The 13,554-nt window shown below is 44.4% G+C and overlaps 1 pseudogene; it reads right to left on the reverse strand.

Moving 5' to 3' along the window:
• Nucleotides 1–7,239: 7,239 nt before the first annotated feature.
• LOC123142816 (heat shock cognate 70 kDa protein-like) lies at nt 7,240–10,926 on the reverse strand (annotated as a pseudogene).
• Nucleotides 10,927–13,554: the final 2,628 nt, after the last annotated feature.

The raw sequence follows: 13,554 nt of genomic DNA on the forward strand, positions 1-13,554 counted from the left end.
CACTTAAGCTTTCTCCTATGTTCTTCCTCCAAGCTCCATTTTCTCCAAGATTTGTCTAGATTTGGCGGCGCACCAACATTTTCCCCAAGATTTGTTTAGATTTGGCGGTGCACCAACTATCTAAGTGTTCTAAAAGGTTAGCAACTTCATCTTTTTATCTCTCATTGCTAGTTTAGCTCATTTCATGCTCTAGAAGTAGAGTGATTTGTGGGTTTTAGTGGAGTGTACGTGGGAGTTTATTTGATTTAGATGCAATTTGAGCTCAATAACTTCTTAGTTTGCACATGTGTAGGTGCAGAGTTTTGTAGGACAGTAGCAAATTTCCCTCAAGTGGATGATCTAAGTTTTATCAATCCGTGGGAGGCGTAGGATGAACATTGTCTCTCTCAAACAACACTGCAACCAAATAACAAAGAGTCTCTTGTGTCCCCAACACGCCCAATACAATAGTAAATTGTATATGTGCACTAGTTCGGCAAAGAGATGGTGATACGTGTGTAATATGTATGGTAGAAATGTATTTTTATAATCTGAATAAATAAAAACAGCAAGCTAGAAAACGATAAAAGTGAGCACAAATGGTTTTGCAATGCTTAAAAACAAGGCATAGGGTTCGTACTTTCGCTACTGCAATCTTTCAACAATTGTAACTAGATAAATCTCCGCGCGTTGCTGCGGGATATTTTGTGCTAAAATTTCTAATGTGGAGAGATAGAAAAATAGCAACTTGCATGTTCGTCAAATCATTTCTATTTTTGTGGGGAAAGCATATCTTTCAAATGTGTGCATACAAAAGAATTGCTTGCGTCGAATTGTAACAATAGTGTTAATACAAAGAATTGAAATGATGAGTTAATACAAAAAATTCGAAACAAAAAAGTCTTTAAGTGATGACACTTGCCTGATACATACATGAAAAGAGTGCATCAGAATCAGCATATAGCTAAAAGTAATAAATTTGGATGTTGGATCCATGGACGTGCAATTATCATGTTACCTGAGCTGATCAACTATTCTTATTCTTGGAGTAACGTCAAAATGCAAGTAACCCATAACTATCTTCCAGAACAAAATAAGACAAAAAAATGTTGCCACATACACGAAAACTTGTACAGAAATGTCACCTAGTTTAACTGAACTTAAAATCTACTACCAATGCATCAAAGTCAACAATCACTAACCTGCAACTCTCAAAAACAAACAAAATGACATCTTTAGATGTGAACTAATGGATAATAGTATAGCAATAGAATAAATGAAAAGTCAGAAGAACGAAAATTTATTCCATCAGGAACTATGAATGTGTCCAATGTAACTTTGAATATACGATGATCAAGGCCTTCGACCTAAAAAAGACAATGATCATTAAGTCAGCATCAGAAATACTACATGGAGGTGCTAGGTAAGGAGTTGATGGCGAGGTTCATATCGAGAATGGTATTATAAAGCCCATCGCGTGTCTCCTCAGATGCCCATTAATTTATGAGTTTGTAATGGCTATTTCAAGCTGCACCACTCACCTCTCATGTCACTGGAGAAGAAGAGAGAAACCAGTCAGTTTGGCCTGGCTGTCCAGGAGGGACTGAGCGCATAATTACTTGACATGGTCAAGTATATTGCAACAACAGGTCAAGAGGATCACAACACCTCCAATTCCAGAAACGTCGTCGATGTCCCCACTCATAAGCTTACCACCGATAGAAAGGAGCAGCCAAGACGGCTTCCTCAGTAGCTGCAGAGTCAGCTCACCTAAAAAATGCTATCATTGCCATGCTAGAAGCTCGACCATGTTGTATCTTCCTCATTTAGTCCTCGAAGCTGAACTGCAGCTCCAACTCCTTGTGTTAAGAGACTATAGTGTTCATAATTTATGTCCCTGCAAAAAAGTTCATATTTCTAGAACACTATTCAGTTTTGCTGATCTGCCATCGAGCAAACAAAAGAAACTCCAGAATATTCTATTTATGCATCCATAGCATATGCTCTTTACCTAAAACCTACATGGAACATTTACACAGACGTTAGTATAGAGGAACTATTGTGGAATTTCAAAAAGGAAGCGAGCCATCATGATATGTAGTAAAACATGTATACCAAGTCAGAAACATAAAATTTGCATGTACCTTCAGACTGTAGCGTGTGTGGGAATTAACCTTCAGTAAGAAAATAAAAAGTAGAAAAACGTTCAGAGTTGGACTGCACCAAGTAACACATCACTTTGAAATTGGTTGAGTTATTTTATTTACCACCTAGGACGTAATGCTTATAACCAGTCCACCTGAAGCATGAAAGATGACAATGACCAACACCACGAAAGAAGACAGTTTTCAGTACACTGTTTAGAAAGCAGCAAGATAATTTATGATGCCCTGTGTATACATCAAGATATTTAACTCAGTCCACCTGAAACATGAAAGGAGACGGTGACCAGAAGCACGAAAGAAGACAGTCTTCAGTATGAATTTCTGAAAGCAGCAAGATAATTTATGATGCCTTGTGCATACATCAAGATATTTAACAAAAAATTAGATTGAGAGAGGCTACTTGCAGATGGTGGCACATAGAGCTATTCAACAGGAACAAATTACTTGGTAATGTAATACTTGAAAGATGAATATGTGCTGATGCATAAATTCCATTGGACATACTTGAATCAGACAAATGCCCAACGCAGCCGTAGAGCTGCTGCAAGTAGTGCAGATGTTGTATATCATGATGTGTACCCCACCCAGCCTCTACATCGATCTTCTTGAGATCCGGTCGTTCCTCCGCCATCGCCATCGCACCCGCCGGTTCTGCCCCGGGACGGCCGCCGTAAACCCTAGAGGAGGCTGGCTTCTCTTGCCGTCGCTTCGTCAGGGCTTGAGATGGTGGGGATGGGAGACGGGAGGCCAGCTTATGAGGGATTCAGAACATTTACTTTGGGGAGGTTTTCTTTCGCTTCCGCTTCCACTGGTCGAGGAACAGAGATCCAAACGGGAGGGACGTGGTCACGTGGATTGTGGAACACCGAGGGGTCATCTCGTAGGATGGTAGGTTTGGAGAGATGCTAAACACACGGAGTTGCTACAGGGCGTTTACGGAGTGGTTAATGGTGATTGGTTGAAATTTGATTAAGTTAGGCGGGGCCCCACAGTGAAAATCGCGCGGGGGGTGGGGGGCGGGGGGGCAATTAGAGAAGAGCAGGCAGCACGGTCCGTGAAAGTCCGTCGCGGGAGCCCCGTGTGTGTGTAGTATTATCGGTAGGCTCGTGGGTTGTAATAGCAGTAACTTAAGCCACCCATTGGTAAAAAACATTCGGGGGGATATGACATCAAGCGCTAGGTGAACATGGAGAAAAAAACGAAGAGATAAAAGTGACGTGGGTGAAAATTGCTGAGGTGGCTAATGATGATGTGGATGGGCTGCATGTTGAGAGAATTGGTAGTAGTGGGGATCAACTTCTTAAGAATGTAAGATATATTGGATCATATAACCATCCATCAACGTGCGATGAAGAATCACTCCAAAGTTCTTATCTAAGGGGGAATATAAGAAGAAATTATTTGTAGGTATGAAACCACATCAAAGTTATTCTTTTCGGTCAATCTTTTGAGCTATTTCTATAAGTGTCACAAACAACCCTAAAGTTCGTACTAAAATAACAACATACGATACACATCAACCAACTCTAATGTCACCTAGATACTCCAATGTCACCGCGAGTATCCGTGAGTTAATTATACGATATGCATCAAACAATTTCAGATTCATAATACTCAATCCAACACAAAGAACCTCAAAGAGTGCCCCAAGATTTCTACCGAAGAAACAAGGAAAAGAACGTGCATCAACCGTTATGCCTAGATTACCCCAATGTCACTTCGGGAATCCGCGAGTTGAGTGACAAAACATACATCAAGTGTTCTCAAATCCATAACACCATATGATCCAACTATATTAACAAAGCTCGCGGTACATCAAGACCGTGCCAAATTACACGAGGGAGAGAGAGAGAGAGAGATTAAACACATAGCTACTGGTACAAACCCTTAACCCCGAGTGTGGACTAATCCCTCCTTATCATGGTGGCCGCTGAGATGATGAAGATGGCCTTCGGTGATGATTTCCCCCTCCGGCAGGGTGCTGGAACGGGCTCCCAATTAAATTTTCATGGAAACAGCGGCTTGCGGTGGAGGAACTTTCGATCTAGGGTTATTTTTAGGGGTTTCTGAATATATAGGATTTTTTGGCGTCGGTCTCACGCTGATGGGGGTGGCGCGCCCTGGTGGGTAGTGGCCGCCTCCAGCCCCTTTTGGTCCTCCCACGAAGCTTCTGGTGCCTCTTTTGTTCCAAAAATAAATCGTCAAAAAGTTTCGCTGCATTTGAAGAACTTTTATTTCTGCTCAAAAAACAACACCACGGTAGTTCTGCTGAAAACAGCGTCAGTCCGGGTTAGTTCCATTCAAATCATACTAAAACCATATAGAATTGTTGTAAACATGGCATGAATACTTCATAAATTATAGATACATTGGAGACATATCATCATCCCCAAACTTAATTCCTGCTCATCCTCGAGTAGGTAAATCATAAAAAAATATGAAGTGTGAATGCTTGCATATTGTATAGGTTTGATCAACGTTAATTTCAATCACTTTTCCTAGCATCATAACAACAACTCTTCCTCATAAAAGTCATCATGATAAAGTAGCAATCGGTTTACATGTTATGGTTCAAACAATGCCTTCTCTTGAAACTTAACAACATATATTCTTAGTCACCAAACAATTGCAATTCAACTTATTCAACAAAGTCTAAGTAAGAGCTCCACATACTCAATCATCATATAGTCTTCTATGATTGACAGTACACAAAGCATATTTTAGAACAAATGGCATCCATTGAACACAGAGAAAGATATGGGCTTAATGTTTCGTCTCCCAACTCATTTATCATAAAGATAATTGTCAGCAATAATAATTCATGATCAAATATATTTGATTGGTCATATGTGCCTAGATCTTTCCTCACCAGATGATTCTTGCCAACTAGAGAATAATTGAGGTTGAAATGAGAATGCATACTATTGACTCTTTGATGCGGCTCGAACTACGTTGGTATTTCTCCAAAGAGGAAGGGATGATGCAACACAACTACGGTAGGTATTTCCCTCAATGATGTGACCAAGGTTATCGAACCAGTAGGAGAACCAAGCAACACTATTTAAACGGTACCTGCACATAAAGAACAAATACTTGCAACCCGACATGTTAAAGGGGTTGGCAATCCCTTCCGGGTAACGGTGCCAGAAATTGTCACGTTGACGGGATAAAAATTGTGATAGATTGGATAATAGATCTCGAATAAACGCGAATAAAATAAAGTGCAGCAAAGTATTTTGGGATATATCTCAAAGGCAAATATGATAAGGAAGAGACCCGGGGGCCATAGATTTCACTAGTGCCTTCTCGCAAGAAAAATAGTATACGGTGGGTAAACAAATTACTGTTGGCCAATTGATAGAACTTTAAATAATTATGACAATATCCAGGCAATGATCATTATATAGGCATCACGTCCAAGATTAGTAGACCGACTCCTGCCTGCATCTACTACTATTACTCCGCACATCGACCGCTATCCAGCATGCATCTAATGTATTAAGTTCATGGAAAACGGAGTAATGCAATAAGAACGATGACATGATGTAGACAAGATCTATTCATGTAGGAATAGACTCCATCTTGTTATCCTTAATAGCAACGATACATACGTGTCATATCCCCTTCTGTCACTGGGATTGAGCACCGTAAGATTGAACCCATCACAAAGCACATCTTCTCATGGCAAGAAAAATCGATCTAGTCGGCCTAACTAAACCAAAGATTCGAAGAAGAAATACGAGGCTATAAGCAATCATGCATATAAGAGATCAAAACTCAAATAACTTTCATGGATAAAATAGATATGATCATAAACTCAAAGTTCATCGGATCCCAACATACACACCGCAAAAAAGAGTTACATCAAATAGATCTCCAAAAGACCATTGTATTGAGAATCAAAAGAGAGAGAGAGAGAGAGAGAGAGAGAGAGAGAGAGAGAGAGAGAGAGAGAGAGAGAGAGAGAGAGAGGAAGCCATCTAGCTACTAACTACGGACCCGTAGGTCTACAATGAACTACTCACACATCATCGGAGAGGCACCTATGAGGATGATGAACCCCTCCGTGATGGTGTCTAGATTGGATCTAGTGGTTCTGTAACTTGCGGCGGCTGGAATTGTGTTTCGTCGGCTCCCCTAGGGTTTTTGGATTTTCGGGGTATTTATAGACCAAAGAGGCGGTGCGAGAGGCGGCCGAGGTGGGCACAACCCACCAGGGCGCGTGTGGGCCCCCCGCGCGCCCAGGTGGGTTATGCTCCCCTCGGAAGCCCCCTCTGGTACTTCCTCGGCCCATCGTGTGTCTTTTGGTCCAAAAAAATCTCCAAAAAGTTTCGCTGTGTTTGGACTCCGTTTGGTATTGATTTTCACCGAAGTAAGAAACAAGCAAAAAACAGCAACTAGCACTGGGCACTATGTCAATAGGTTAGTCCCAAAAAATGATATAAAGTTGTTATAAAATGATTGTAAAACATCCAAGAATGATAATATAACAGCATGGAACAATAAAAAATTATAGATACGTTGGAGACGTATCACTCTTGCATAAAAGTAAATACTGAAAAGTAAAAGATAGGCCCTTCGCAGAGGGAAGCAAAGGTTTTCATGCGCTTTTTATTTTTGGATACGCAAGCTCTTAATGAAAAGGAACGTCACGTTATATCGCCTCTTATGATAGCAACCTTTATTATGCAGTCCGTCACTTTTACTACCTTGCAATCGCAAGTTTGTACAACGCTTATTTTCCCTTACAATAAAAGATCAAACATATTTAGGAGCATCGATTACAATTTACTTGACTGATCTTACTCGATCCATAGGTAGATATGGTGGGCACTCATGGAAAGAAACTGGGTTTAAGGGTTTTTGGATGCACAAGTAATATTTCTACTTAATATGAATTTTTGGCTAGAAAAAGATCCTAAGCAAGCACCACATGTTGGAGGATCCATAACAATATAACTTCTATGCAAATATACACAAGCATAACTCATTACGTTGTCTTCCTTGTCCAACTTCAACTAATTTGCTCAATTTCAAAAATAATTAATGGGTGGGTATCTCATCACTCAAGCATAACTCATTAATGACTAAATAATTATTGTTTTAAATGGAACCTCTTGTTGATGGTGACCTCCATCTTCTGGCCAGTGGTTTTGTCCTTGGCAGAGATATCCAGGATGCCGTTGGCATCGATCTCGAAGTGCACAGTTATTTATGGAATGCCTTTGGATGCTGGAGGAATGGAGAACTCAAACTCGCCCAATAGGTTATTGTCACAAGTCTTGGTTCCTTCACCCTCGTAAACCTGGATACGAATACAAGGTTGGTTGTCATAGAAGGTAGATATGACTATCTCCTTGAAGGTGGGTAGCGACGTGTTCCTTGGCATCATCACTGTCATGTCGCCCCCTTTCGTCCCCAAACCAAGAGAAGTGGGGTAGCATCCACCAAAAGGAGGTCCATAATCAAATTTCTCATTCTATCAAGTCAAAACGGCAGCCTGCAAAGCAGCACCAAAGGCAGCAGCTTCGTCTAGATTGATGCTCTTATTGAGCTCCTTCCCATTGAAGAGCTCCTGGAAGAGCTGCTGAATCTTTGGAATTCTAGAGGAGCCACCAATAAGAACAACAACATGAACTGAGCTCATTTCCATGCAAGCATCACTGAGGCAGTCCTCCACAATCTCCATACACTTCCTGAAGAGATCCATGTTGAGCTCCTCAAACCTAGCACGGATGATGGTTGAGTAGAAGTTGATGTCCGATCATACAAACAATTGACCTCAATGACCGTGTCTTTAGTGGAGGAGAGGGTCCTCTTCGCCCTCACGCAGGCTGTCCTCAGTCTCCTAAGAGCCTTGGGGTTGCCTCTGATGTCCTTCTTGTTCTTTCTTTAAACTCATGGACAAATTGGTTCACCATGTGGTTGTCAAAGTCCTCACCACCAAGGTGAGAGTCGCCAGCTCTGGCCTTGACCTAAAAAATATAAGACTCGATACAGACAAGGGAGTCATCAAAGGTACCACCTGCAAGGTCAAAGACGAGAGCATTCTCTACCAGATCACCCCTCTCGATAACCTTGTTGTGAAGGCCATAAGCCATAGTAGCAACAGTCGGCTTAGTGATGATACACATTACATTAAGACTAGCAAGCACTCCTGCATTCCAGGTGGCCTGCCGCTGCAAGTCGGTGGAGCAAGCAGGAACAATGACAACAACATCCTTGACGGTGCTGCCAAGGTAGGCTTCAACAGTCTCCCGCATCTTGACGAGAACCATTGAGGAAATCTCTTCAGCTGCATTGGATGCTCGGCTCCCGCATCCATGTCCAGGAACTGGTCCCTCCTTGTTCGTGGACGGTGATACGTCTCCAACGTATTTATAATTTATGAAGTATTCATGCCATGTTTACAATAGTTTTATATGGTTTTGGTATGATTTGATTAGAACTAACCCGGACTGACGCTGTTTTCAGCAGAACTACCATGGTGTTCTTTTTGTGCAGAAATAAAAGTTCTCGGAATGCGATGAAAATCAACGGAGAATTTTTCTGGAAAATATAAAAAATACTGGAACGAAGAGTTACCGGAGGGGAGGCCCGTGGGCCCCATGAGGGTGGAGGGCGCGCCCCTGTGCCTCATGGACTTCCCGTGGGGCCCCCTGACTTGTTCTCGACGCCAACCTCTCTTATAAATACCCAAACTTCCAGAAAATAACCTAGATCGGAAGTTCCGCCACCGCAAGCCTCTGTAGCCACGAGAAATCAATCTAGGCCCTCTCTGGAACCCTGCCGGAGGGGGCCATCATCACCGGAGGCCATGGAGGAGGATTCCGGAGGGGCCATCATCGCCATGAAGGCCAAGATCCAAAGGGAGAACCTCTCCCTATCCAGGGGGGAGGCCATGGAGGAGGAAGCACAAGGGGGAGAACCTCTCCTCCTCTCTCTCAGTGGCGCTGGAGTGACATCGGGAGGGGAATCATCATCGCGGTGATCGTCTTCATCAACATCAACATCATCATCACCATCCTCATCTTTTTTACGCGGTCCACTCTCCCGCACCCCGCTGTAATCCCTACTAGAACATGGTGCTTTATGCCACATATTATGATCCAGTGATGTGTTGCCATCCTATGATGTTTTGAGCAGATATCCTTTGTCTTTGGGTTGATTGATGATATAGATTGGTATGACTTGTATGTTTTATTTTGGTGATGTCCTATTGTGCCCTCCGTGTCGCGCAAGCGTGAGGGATTCCCGTTGTAGGGTGTTGCAATACGTTCATGATTCGCTTATAGTGGGTTGCTTGAGTGACAGAAGCATAAACCCGAGTAAGGGGGTTATTGTGTATGGGATAAAGGGGACTTGATATGTTAATGCTATGGTTGGGTTTTACCTTAATGATCTTTCGTAGTTGCGGATGCTTGCTAGAGTTCCAATCATAAGTGCATATGATCCAAGAAGAGAAAGTATGTTAGCTTATGCCTCTCCCTCATATGAGTTTGCAATGACGACTACCGGTCTTGTTAACGATTGCCTAGGATAATTCCGCACACCGACCCATCATTATTCCACACTCGCTATTTATAATATTTGGTAATATATTCTAACTTTATGATAACAGCGCCTACTTTTATATTTTAGCTCTCCGATACCATGCAAAGTTCATACCCACAACATAGTTTTATTTCTCGTTTCTAGTTGGAAGCAAACATTCGGTGTACGTAGAGTCGTATCTGTGGCAGATAGGACTTGAGAGAATATTGATCTTACCTTTAGCTCCTTGTGGGTTCGACACTCCATACTTATCACTTCCACCTTTGGGAATTGCTACGATGATTCCCTGCACTTGGGGATTATCAGATGGATGCCAGAGAAAATTGCCAGGTCAGTGTTGGAGATGCCCTTATTACCAAACCCCACTAATATGTTTAATCTGGTTTCAATTTTGGAAACAGCCAACGAAAGGTGCGCACCAGGCCATCACCATGCTAATCCAACGACCATCATGATAAAGGGTTTTCCCCGCTTATATTATAAAGCAACAGTCCAAGCATACAAACGACCATACAACAAAGGAAAATAAAAGAGCAAGAACAGTAAAGATACAAGACACCGAAAGAGCCACTAACAAACGACCATACAACAAAGGAAAATAAAAGAGCAAGAACAGTAAAGATACAAGACACCGAAAGAGCCACTAACAAGCGTCGAATGCAACAAGCGCAAGCCTGAGCATCGAGGCCCTCGGCGAACACGGTCTTGCACACGACAAGACAAAGGCAGGGTAGTGACCCGCGGCCGGAGGAGGCCGCGCTCCGTCAACTCCGCCGAGGCCTAGTCGATCAACCAGTCGTCTCTACCTCCGATGAAGTCCCACTCCCCACTCGCTCTGGATTGTAGGACGCCACGCCGTCGGCAGGTAAAGCCTCTCATCACCGAGCTGAAGGCCAAAACCAACTGGATGCCGGGGAGAAGACTACGAGCACGGCCACCTCCACTCGCAGCGCCACACCCCATACATCACCATGTCATTGCCGGATCAACGTCAACAGAAAGCAGTCGGGCAGGATCATCCCTGAAGAAGACAACCGCCCCCTGCACCGAAGCCCTGGCCACCCCTCCGCCAACCAAAGGTGGCGCCTTCAAGAAGAACAACGACGATGACGTGTCATCACCACCCAACCGGAGAATTTGGGCTTTCACCTGGTCGCGGAGGTAGAGGGTGAGGGAAGGACCTCAATACCACCACCAGAGGAGAACGACGCAGGACCACCGCCGGCATCGTGACCGCAACAGTCGGCCAAGGGCTTCCCCTGGTCCGTGCTCACTAGGGCTGCAAGAAAAGCTCGAGGCTCATGAGCCGCTCGAGATCGACTCGTATTTTGGCTCGACTCGAGATTGACTCGAAAAGAAATGAGTTGAGCATGAACACTTTATGCGGCTCGACTGAGAAATGAGCTGATCTTGAGTCAACACTAGATCGCTCGATTTTAGCTCGATAGCCCGATATCATATAATTGTATTACCTAAATTTGATATATATATATTTGAAAATGGAAAATTATTACCATATAGACAGTTATAAAAACATTACCATATATGTTGTGTGCGATTTTTCTCCATATTACCTACTACCATACATAGAAGCTTAATTATGTGTGGAGAAATTTTAGCCCCAATATGGTATGTGGTCAGCCATGTGCAAAATATCATGTTATTTTGGTCAAATTTTGAGATTAGACGCTTTTGCTAGTTCATCCATGATCTCTTGCTATTACTACCTCCGTCCGGGTTTATTAGGCCCCTGGTATTTTGAGCCAAACTTTGACCATTCATATGATTAATAATATACAAAATATATGCTACAAAAAGTACATGGTTGGAATTGTATTCCAAAGAGCTTTTCGAAGGTATAATTTTTGTGACATATAGTTTACATTTTATTAGTTAAATTTTTTGTTCAAACTTTAGCCAAATATGAGAAGGGGCCCAATAAACCCAGACGGAGGTAGTAAGTACTAGTCTTCAGTTGAAAAATTATAAGTTGAATTATATAATGGTTTCTTATATTGTGTTTTGGCTTGTCTTGTTTAATATTTTTTCTTATAGGTAATTTAAAAAATCATCTTATTTAGCTCAAGATCGGACTCGAGATCGTTACAAGCTGAGCATGAGCCAATTTCTACAGCTTGACCTCGAGCTTCGATAAGTTCGAGCTTGTCGAATTTTAGTATAAGTTGAGCTGAGCCTAATACAACTCGCTCGAACTCGACTCGTTTGCAGCCCTGGTGCCCACCCAACCCTCCATCGCCAACCGGCCGCCAGAGCTAGGCACATGGATGCCGGCAACGAAAACCGACGGGGCAGGAAGAAGCTTAAGGGAGGAGGCCACCACTCTAGATCCTCTCAAGGGGCCAACAGGGAGACCCTAGGAGCCAGCTCCATGTCCTCCGTCGGCCCGCCGCCCAAGCGGCCAGGCACGGCGCCCTTCCGCATCCACACCGACCACCCACCGACGGGGAGCCGCTGCGCCTCCCGGCAACGACCGCCATCACAGATCTGGCGCATCACGCCAGGAACCACCTCCCGACGCACGCCCATGGACGACCACCACAGGCCCTTTGCACCGCCGCCATGCACCAGCCACACTGCACGAGCCTGCCGCCGCACCGCCCCGCCCACTTCTAGCACCGCGCCACCACTCGATCTCGCCGACCCGTGCCAGCCACCATTGGAGCAGGGGAAGACATGCCATGCAGCCGCGGACACAGACAGAGCTTCGCCGTTCCGCGCGAGCCGGCGGCAGCGAGGGGAGAGGTAGGGGATGGGCTCGGGGGGCAGCGGCTAGGGTTTCCCCTCCGCGTTGCTCGCACGAGCGACATGGAGGGGGAGGGGGAGTAGCTTCCATCCAATGGTTTGATAGTTAGCTAGGATCAGTAGTCTGATTACAAAATTAGTTAGGGTGGGTATCTCATCACAAGGCATCAAATCTCTTAAATAATCATGAGCACTGATGAGCGATATGCATTCCTTCTATCACTACAATTATACGCAAATTGTGTGCAATAGCTTTGATGTTTGCTATCTCCACTCACCACAAAACAAAGTTTATTGAACAACCCAAAATGATCATGGACTCGTAACTGGTGGCTGCTCTCGGCGTCCTCGCGTGGGGTGCAACAGCGGTCACCGGCGGCATGGCAGTGAGGCTGTGTCGGGGGCGGAGGCTTGTGTGACGTGATGACCAGATCCATCTGCTTGTGTGGAGGCTGGCTGCTACTAGGCATTGGGCCTGCCACGTCTCGGTGGAGTTAGGCCAAGGGACCATGGTTGTTGCTGTCATGCGTGATGCGGCGTCGTGGGTCTTGGCTGCCGAACAATTCTGCTTTCCGGCTTCAGATCCGGCCATGTCGGTCCCTAGGTCGGTGGCTTGGACAAAACTCTCTTCTGCGAGATGGCAATTGACGGTGATGTGCTGCACGATTTGGTGCAGTGGCCTCTCCGGGTTGCAATGGCCACCGAAAGATCTTTGCGAGAATTTCTCTCTTCAGATCCGGTGGTTGTCTTTGATGGTGAGATGCAATATATGGACGACAGCTTGACGCAGAGGGTAAGGTTGTGCAGTGGCGGAGATTGGTTTTGTAGCCCATCACACGCAGTTGCTAGGATAGCGAAAAAGTGGTGGCGACAACATATGATTGACTCCGGTGGTGGTGCTTCTCAAGTATGTGGTCTTGAGCTCCGGGGTGAAAACCTAGGTCTCACACGAGTTGGTCATACATGGCAATGGCGATGCTTTGCGTCGTGATCTTGTTGAAGGCATTGCTCAGATAAGCTCAGGCTGGTTCTTCAGGGAGAAAACCTAGAATGATGGTTGGATCCGGTGACGGCGGCATAGAATGCTGCTCCC

This window comes from Triticum aestivum, chromosome 6D (assembly GCF_018294505.1).
Source record: "Triticum aestivum cultivar Chinese Spring chromosome 6D, IWGSC CS RefSeq v2.1, whole genome shotgun sequence".
NCBI classification, from domain to species: Eukaryota; Viridiplantae; Streptophyta; class Magnoliopsida; order Poales; family Poaceae; genus Triticum; species Triticum aestivum.